We start from the raw sequence: 9,530 nt of genomic DNA, 5'->3' as shown, positions 1-9,530 counted from the left end.
GCAGGTGTTGAGGCCTCCTCTACCCGCTCGGATCTACCCCGTCGTCGGTTTGCCCGCAAAGCCATGGACGGCCTTCGCCCTGGCTCGGTGCTGGCCCAGAGGCTTGCCGGCTCACCGTTGCCGCTCATAAAGTGCGATGACTGCCCTCGACGGGTCGTGCGACGAGTCTCTTCGACGCCGGAACATCCCCAATGGGTGTTCATCAAGTGCAAAAATGATGGGGTACGTGCTTATGTTGGTTCGGTTTTGTTCTCGGTGTCGGCACAATTTTGGTAGCTTCATATTTGCTTAAATTTGTGTGTAGGAAGGCTGCAAGTTTTGGTTTTGAGAAGAATAGTACATCGATTTTGATCGAAAGAAATTTACTAAATGTCTGTGAACTTGTAGCTAGAATTGAAGCTTGGTATGAGACTAAAGAAGAGACCAAAGGGGAATCAACCTCTACTTCTTTAGAATCAAAGAAGAAAGAAGTTGTGAAGCTCAAGAATCCACAGATCAGCAATGAAGACATAGAGAAGATATTAGTCCAACTAGTGGAAGCAGTTATGGAAGTTGGACATCTTCTAAAATGTCTAATTGTGGTTTTTGTTTTCTTTGGTCTTGCACTCGTAGCAAAGAATTGGTGAATGCATGTATCAAAAATGTCTTTGATGAAATAAAAAAGTGTTCAATGGCAACCAAACAAGCGGCATGCAGTCCACGAGGACGAATAATGCGCCGGTGCGTCGGACGCATCGCCGACCCAAATGCAAAAGGGGGCGGACATGCCGACCCAAACGGACAAAAGACGGACAAAAGCGCCATCCGTTTGGGTCGACGCGTTGGAGTTACTCTAACATCCACTGCGTTGGTGCGAGCTGCTCCGACAAACCGCACAAAATCCGCCGCGGGGTTCGATCTCTTCCAAAGCAGGGCGACGGCGCCCCAAAAAGCTTGAGCGGCGACACGGCAAGTGCTAGCCGCCATGGACGAGGACAACAAAAACATCACCAAGATGTTCGAGTCGCTCCTTGCCAAGGTGGAAGAGCAGAAGGCCACGCACGACAAGCAGATTGAGATGCATGTCGCCTTCAACGCATAGATCACGCAAGAGGTGCGCGGGCTACCTGCAACGCGGCCCTTCGACGTCCTCAGCGATGACAAGTCACTTTGCAATCTGGGCGAGCAGCACTTAAAACCAAGCGGACCAAAAGCGGATAAAACAGGTACCGTTTGGGTCTGCGCGTTGGAGTTGCTCCTACGCATCCTAGGCGCTGTAGCATTTGGTTAGGGGTGAGTTTGTAAAAAGAAGTGCGGCATTATTGAGGGAGGAGGCGCATTTGAGCATCCCATGTGACACAGTACCGTTGTAGTACTGTAGAAGGAAGAAAGCAGGCCGCACTTTCTCCTTTCCGTCACCTCTCCACTCCATCTGCAGTCCTCTCCAATCCATCCATCCACACCCAGCGCCAGCGGCGACTGACCTCCAAGCTGCCCGCCCGCCACTTTACATCCTCGCAGCCCAATCCATTCCACCCCGCCTTCTGCTGCTGCTGCTTCCTCCCTCTTCACCACTACTCCGGCGAGGCCAGGCAGAGTGTCTGCACGGCAGTGCAGAGAGACGATGCAGGCGGCTCTCGGCGCTGCGGCCACGCTCCTCGGCAAGGTGTTGACGACGCTGTCCGTCGTCCCGGTGGCGGCGTACGTGGACAGCCTTCAGCTCGGCCACAACTCGGAGCAGATCAAGGACAAGCTGCTGCACACGCAAGGCCTCCTGCACAACGCCCAGCTCCAGGGGAGCCACGTCGGCGACAACCCTGGCCTCCAGGGGTTGCTGGAGAAGCTGAGCAGGGACGCCGACCAGGCCGAGGGCTTGCTGGATGAGGTCCACTACTTTCAGATCCATGACAAGCTCCACGGCACCCACTACGCCACCACCCAAGATCTCCAAGGCCTTCTCCGCCATCAAGCTCTCCACGCCGATAGTGCTCTTCGCCACTTGTTCCCGTGCTTTTCTCGCTCGCCCTGTACACCACCCAAGACCAAGAGGAATGGTGGTGATGCTGCTGCTGCTGCTGTTGCCGGTGTCACCAACTCCAACTCTGCTACTGCCCAAGATGGTGATGCGCTGCTGCATTTTGACAGAGTGTCCATCTCCAGACAAATCAAGTCCGTGTTACAGGGCATGCAGTCCCACTGTGATTCCGTCTCCAATTTGCTCGGCATCGGCACTATCCCAAGCGGCAGCACGGCAGCGGCAGTCGTCTAAGATCGGCCTCACACTGCTTCCATCATTGTACAAGACACATTGTATGGCAGGACAGACATTTTTGAGGAAACTGTCAACCGTATCATCAGCTGCAAACACCCTGTTTCTGTTCTTCCTATAGTTGGTCCAGGGGGTATTGGAAAGACTACCTTCGTCCAACATCTCTATAATGATGCAAGGACTAAAAATCACTTTGATGTCCCAGTCTGGGTATGTGTATCCACTGATTTCGATGTGCTTAAGCTCACCAGGGAGATCCTTGCCTGCATACCTGCAACTGAAGAAGAAAAAAACAGCGGTGTTGCAAATGAAACAACCAATTTAGACCAGCTTCAGAAATCCATAGCACAACGTATCAAGTCCAAGAGGTTTCTGATTGTCTTGGATGATATATGGAAATGTGACGGTGAGGATCAGTGGAAAACCCTGTTAGCTCCGTTCACAAAGGGGGAAACCGAAGGAAGCATGGTACTTGTCACTACTCGATTCCCAAAGGTAGCAGGCATGGTGAAAACAGTTGATCCACTAGAGCTGCGAGGTTTGGAGTCTAATGACTTCTTCACATTCTTTGAAGCATGTATATTTGGTCAAGACAACAAGCCTGAGCATTACGAATATGAGTTTGCTGGTATTGCACGAAAAATTGCAAACAAGCTAAAGGGTTCCCCGCTCGCAGCCAAAACAGTTGGTAGACTATTGCATAAGCACCTTTCTCAGGAACATTGGAATGGAGTTCTTGAAAAGCATCAGTGGCTAAAGCAGCAAGAAAATGATGATATAATGCAATCTTTAAAGATTAGCTACGATTACCTCCCATTTGATCTGAAGAAACGCTTTTCCTATTGTGGCCTTTTCCCTGAAGACCATGAGTTTACTCCTTCAGAAATCAATCATTTCTGGGTTGCAATAGGCATCATAGACTATAATCACCACGCCGATAGGAATTACTTGGATGAACTAGTGGACAATGGTTTTCTCATGAAGAAGAAAGGGTATTATTGGGATGATCGATACCAACAACAGAAGGAATTTGATTGCTATGTAATGCATGATTTAATGCATGAGCTATCTAAGAGTGTTTCTGCACAAGAATGCCTCAATATAAGTGACTTAGATTTCAGAGCTGATGCTATCCCACAATCTGTTCGGCACTTATCTATCAACATAGAAGACAGATATAAAGCAAATTTTGAGGAAGAAATGTGTAAACTAAGGGAGAGGATCGACATTGCTAATCTGCGGACTTTGATGATATTTAGAGGATATGAAGAAGAAAGAATCGCCAAGATTTTGAAAGATAGCTTCAAGGAAATAAACAGTCTGCGTGTCCTATTTATAGTGGTGAAGTCTGCACAATCTTTTCCATATAGGTTTTCAAAACTTATCCACCTCCAGTACCTCAAAATTAGTTCGTCTTACAGTGAAGATGAAATGAGCTTGCCTAGTACACTATCAAGATTTTATCACTTGAAATTCTTGGACCTAGATGATTGGTATGGTAGTTCTGATTTGCCCAAAGACTTTAGCCACCTTGAGAATTTACATGATTTCCGTGCTGCAAGTAAAGTCCACTCCAATATTCGCAATGTCGGAAAGATGAAGCATCTGCTGGAACTAAAAGAATTCCATGTCAGGAAAGGGAACATGGGATTTCAACTGAGAGAACTTGGGTCATTGACAGAGCTTGAAGGAGGACTGATTATACGTGGTCTTGAACACGTGGCAACCAAGGAGGAAGCTACTGCAGCCAAACTGGAGTTGAAAAGGAATCTAAAGGAGTTGGAATTACTCTGGGGCAGAGATGGACCAACTACAGATGCTGATATTCTTGTCTGCAAATCATGATGGTGTCGTTGGTCCTAGTTGGTTGTGTCTTGACATCTGGTTAACAAATTTAGAGTCTCTCATTCTAGAAGGCATATCTTGGAGCACCCTCCCACCTTTTGCGAAGCTACCAAATCTCGAGGACCTCAAATTGAAGAAAATTCCTGGAATGCATCAGTTTGGGCTTGGATGTGGTGGCGCTCCAGGCAAATGTTTTATGCGCTTGAAGACAGTTAAGTTTTGTGAAATGCCAGATCTTGCTGAATGGGTTGTGGAACCTAATTGCCATTCCTTTCCAAGTCTTGAAGAAATCATATGCGTCAATTGTCCCAATCTCCGTGTGTTGCCCTTGTCAGAGGTATCCTTCACCAATTTGCGCAGACTTGAAGTTTCTGGGTGCCCCAAGATGTCTCTGCCCGCCATGCCTCACACCTCCACACTGACAGATCTGGATGTCAAAAGAGGTGGAACGTTGTCTTATGATGGAAAGAAATTGGTTGTGAGTGGGTATGGCGGTGCTTTGGCCTACCACAATCTGGATAAAGTAGAAGATATGGATATTGAAAATGTATCGCACATATCATTGACAGACATGGAAAAGTTTAAATCCCTAACAGAACTAACTGTCGGAAGATGTGACAGTTTGTTCCCTGAAGAGCTGGGTGGCAGTATTGTCTTCCGTTCAGTTGAGAGACTCGAATTACATGTATCTCATCTTACCAGCAACAAATCATCATCGTCAAAAGTGCTAAACTGTTTCCCAGCTCTTTCTGTGTTGTTGATATATGGAGATGAGGAATGTGTAATGCAGTTGCCATCATCCAGCTCACTGCAGAAACTTAGATTTAGAGACTGCAAGGGCCTGGTTCTTGTGCCTGTGGAGAAGGAGAATGGAGGAGGAATTCAGGAGGACAACTCATCATTGCTCCTGAAATTAACAATATCGGGATGTGGCAAACTCTTCTCTCGTTGGCCCATGGGAGAATCAATTTGCCCTTTCCCTGCTTCCCTGAGGGAACTTGTTGTTTACCAAGAGCCAAGCATGAAGTCAATGGGTCTGCTCTCAAACCTCACGTCTCTCACCACTCTAAGGCTACAGGAGTGCAGTAATTTAACAGTGGACGGATTCAATCCTCTCATTGGAGTCAACCTCATACAACTGCACGTGTGTGGATGCAACACCTCTAGATTAGCAGCAGATATGCTCTCAGAGGTGGCCAAATTATTATTGCCTGCAGGTTACATCTCTAGATTGGAGGTACTCAGTGTGGATAACATCTGTGGACTGCTTGTTGCTCCAATTTGCAGCCTCCTTGCCCCGGCCCTCCACACACTTGAATTCCACGAGGATGAGACGGAGATGGAAAGCTTGACGGAAGAGCAAGAGAAAGCGCTGCAGCTCCTCACCTCCCTCCGGGCACTAGAATTTTCCACTCCACTCAGCCATTATTGCAATCTTCTGTGCGCATTAATCAGCCGCTGAGGTGTGAAATTTCTCTGCAAGTAAAATCTGCTGGACTGGAGCAATGAGAATTATGCTTGGGCAGAGTACCTTTTAGTATTATGCATGGAGATTGCATACAGGTTTAGGTTTTATTGGCACTCACACAGGTAATGAATGATCAGGTGAATAAGCAAGATTGTTCTTTGCTCATAGTCTGACCCGACCCAAGTTCATCTATTGTACAGCTGATTGGATTCTGCAGTCCCAGTAGTGAATTTCACAGCTGATTCAGAACAAACAAACAAACAAACAAATGGCACAGAACAAAAGTGAAGCAGTTGTGTTGATATGCTGAAAGGTCAGTACGTACTTGACACTTTGTTCTCATTTCATTTTTGGGTTTTCCCTACTACCTAATATAATGCTCAAATAGGAGTGTTGTGCACTGAAACATACATTGTAATCTCTGATGAATTGCTTGAATCTGTCTGTCTGTCGCCAGAATGTTGCTGTTGCTTTCAAGTAGTTCCTCAAGCACCAGCTGATATAATTTGTCTTGCTTGTTTGTAGAATATATATGACGAAGTGATGGCTCACAGTGGAATGTCCAAAAGGAAAGGGTGCCAAGGTGCGAGGCGGTTATTGGGATTCAGCATCAGCCTCGCACGACATTGACGCTTGCTTAATGTCTAAGATTTGGCTGGCAGCTTCACATGTGAATCTGAATCTGAGATTGAAGGCAAAAATTAATTCCTCAGCGGCAGCAAGCAATGTGACTGCCTTGAGCTGTACATTGGTCAAGAGTGCAGCAGCAGTAGAAGATTGGTGTGCTTTAAAGGATCTCTGGGAATAAATCAATGTGAGTACATTTGAAATTTATCCGTCAAAGGTAACACTATTTTTATTGTTTTTCTCTTTCTTAACCACTCAATTATACCTGTAGTATCTCGCACCTGCTGCCTCATCTTAACCACTCCACTCCACCACTGTTGCAATCAATCTTTTGTGCACATTAGTCAGCAGGTGCGAGATACAACCGACTCTTCATTCTGCAACGCTAGATGTTAACTTTTATGACTATTTCAGTGTTGTAAGCTTTTTGTTTGAAAATATTGTGTGCTTGCTTGCTTCTGTATCCCTGGCCCAGTGCTTACTTTGTCATCGCTTCTGAATTCTGCAGGGCTGCCACAGTATGGACATAAGTTGTAGGGAATCCTTTCAACCATGTAAAGATTGATGTATGTATCTGCATCTGCATGCAAGACATGTCGCTTGTGGATCATGATTACATGATCAATATTTCTCTGAACCAAATCTGCCGGTTAGTAGCTCCAGAACCAAATTTCTGATCCTTAATTTATGACTGCATTCATTTCATAGTGCAAAGCAACCACTTTGGCTTGCTTATTTGTCTTTCTACTGCTTGTTTTCTCTAGTTTATACTCCCTCTGTCCCATAATATAAGAGCGTTTTTTACACTAGTGTAGTGTCAAAAACGTTCTTATATTATGGGACGGAGGGAGTAATACGTATGTCCTTAATTTATGACTACATTCACAGTCCAACGCACGCCTCTTTTCATCCACTTCTTTTTGTACCCCTTTTCTGCTACGTATTAGACTTGAGATTGATACACTGTTGATGTTAGTGTTCATAATATATATGCGTGCATTTTATTCGTCAGGCTTCTGTTCCCTATGTATGTGAAATAAAAGAAGGGCGTGCGAGACATGACTCACTCACTCACTTGGTACCCATCAAGAAGACTTGAGTCGTAGCTGCAAGAAGTGAGGCTCGCATGAAGCAGCAGGACTGAACAGAACAGGCCAATTTAACTGTTGGCGAAGAGGAGGTATTTAAGTGCCTGTTGTTACTGAAAAAGAAGATTTTATTTCTTTTCTTACCATGAATGAATGAATGAATCAACCAAGTGCCTTTATACTCTATGTAGCAGAGAGTGCTGTCTTGTCTTGGTGGTGCATTTATTTCCTTTACAGAATGGTATGGATTCCTACTATTAGCGTGAAGTGAAATTTAATTGAGTGACACTCTACAACGGAAGAGAGAATGCTTTCCAATTTGTTTAATTCTTGAAAACATTTAGTCTGGTACTGAATTATTCCTGTAGGACCGGAGCAATGAGGATTGTCAACATATGCTGGGGCAGAGTACTGAAACTATTGTACCCAGCTATTACAGTACAATCTTGCATGGAGATTGCATACATACAGGTTTATATTTCATTGGCATTTATCCTTGACACAAAGGTAAGGAATAATTGGGTGTCATTTAAGTTACCTTAGAGTGCTTTGTTCATATTCTGACCCGACCCAAGTTCATTTATTGTACTTATTTGATTCTGCAGTCCCAGTAGTGAATTTCACAGCTGATTCAGAGCAAACAAACAAACAGAACAGAACAAAAGTGAAGCAATTGTCTTGATATGCTGATGAAAGGTCAGTACGTACTTGACACTTGGTTCTCATTTTTGGGTTTTCCCTAGTAATGCTCAAATGTGAAACATTGCAATCTCTGAATTACCCGAATCGTAATGCTCAAAACTGAAACATTGTAATCTCTGATGAATTGCTCAAAACCGAAACATCGTCAGAATGTTGTTGCTTTCTAAGGATAAGGGCCACATTCTTCAAGCACCACCTGATATAATTGTCTTGTGTGTTTGCAGAATATCGACGTAAGTGATGGCTCGCACTGGGCTGTCCTTCCTTGACGGCTTTGTGGATGCAGCAGCAGCAGCAGTCAACAGAGCAGAGCAATCCAAATGGTGCCAAGTTGTGAGGTAGTCATTGCGATTCAGCGTCAGCGTCGCACCACTTGAGAATTTTTTGTTTCGCCTCTGTAAATTAAATTGGTAGACTTGTGTTTTTTACCCAGTGTTCCGATCATGATTTTGTTCCATGACCACGGACGACCTGATCGATGATGCCAATGTTGTTGGGTGTAACTATCATTAGCACAATGCTAGCCAGTACATTCATGCTTAATGTCTAAGATTTGGCAGCTTCACACATCTGAATCTGAGATTGAAGGCAAAAGATTTACCATCTGCAACTGCAACTGCAACTTGTGTGGTTTGATGGAAAACAAAAAGGCATATTTCAATTTATCATGTTCAAGCAGCAGCTACTTTTTGTTGTGGGCTAATCTATATTAGGTTTTCTCTACTAATTAACTAGGTTAATTTACCTGCTTTTCTTCCTGTATTTCATCATCCAGTAAAACAAGAAAATTACATTGTCACTGCTTCAGTTTAGATTTTTCTTCTTTTGAACATGGTACAAACACAGATGCTCACATACACGATCTTGTGTTAGGATCTTTCATGTCTGTGTGTACGAATATGATTTCCTTTTTGAGTTTGTGCAGAATCAATCTTCTGTTAGGCAACTCCATTTTTCTTTTTTATATTGAGTCGACTTTGGGAGCATATAGGAGAGCAACGCTTTTTCGCAAAAAAATAATAATATAGGAGGGCAACGCTCATTTAAAATGTATATGCATCCCGAAAGACATGTTAAAATGCTAGATAACCTGGTTAAAATAAAAAAAAACGTTGTCTGTTTTAAATATATGCTCTCATATTTTAGAAAATGTTCATTAAATTTAGAAATATAGTGTTTACATATTCTTTTCAAAAATGTTCATGTAATGTTTAAAAATGTTCAAGTATATATTAAAAAGGTTCATGTATTTAAAAAAATATTCAGACATTATGAAATAGTGTTCACTTTATCATGTATTTCCAAATATATTCACGCATTATCAATTAATGTTCACTCGATTAAAATGTTTCTACCTATTTAAAATTAGTAATCATCAAAGATAAATGATGCGTGTAATCCCGGCCTGTGCATCGCTGGATGCCTGGATGCATAGACCCAGCTGTTCATTTGTCCTGTCTACAAGTACTGATCAAAATCATTGGACTTAATTAACGGCAGGGTTAAGCTATATAGGTCATTGTGCCTCTGACTATCATTGTCACGAGTAAGG

The 9,530-nt window shown here is 43.8% G+C and overlaps 1 pseudogene; it reads left to right on the top strand.

Moving 5' to 3' along the window:
• Positions 1-1,372: 1,372 nt before the first annotated feature.
• LOC123156658 (putative disease resistance protein RGA4) lies at positions 1,373-8,588 on the top strand (annotated as a pseudogene).
• Positions 8,589-9,530: the final 942 nt, after the last annotated feature.

Source organism: Triticum aestivum, chromosome 7B (genome assembly GCF_018294505.1).
Source record: "Triticum aestivum cultivar Chinese Spring chromosome 7B, IWGSC CS RefSeq v2.1, whole genome shotgun sequence".
NCBI lineage: Eukaryota > Viridiplantae > Streptophyta > Magnoliopsida > Poales > Poaceae > Triticum > Triticum aestivum.
Note: the sequence above shows the minus strand (reverse complement) of the source record. Positions and strands in the feature narration are given on the sequence as shown.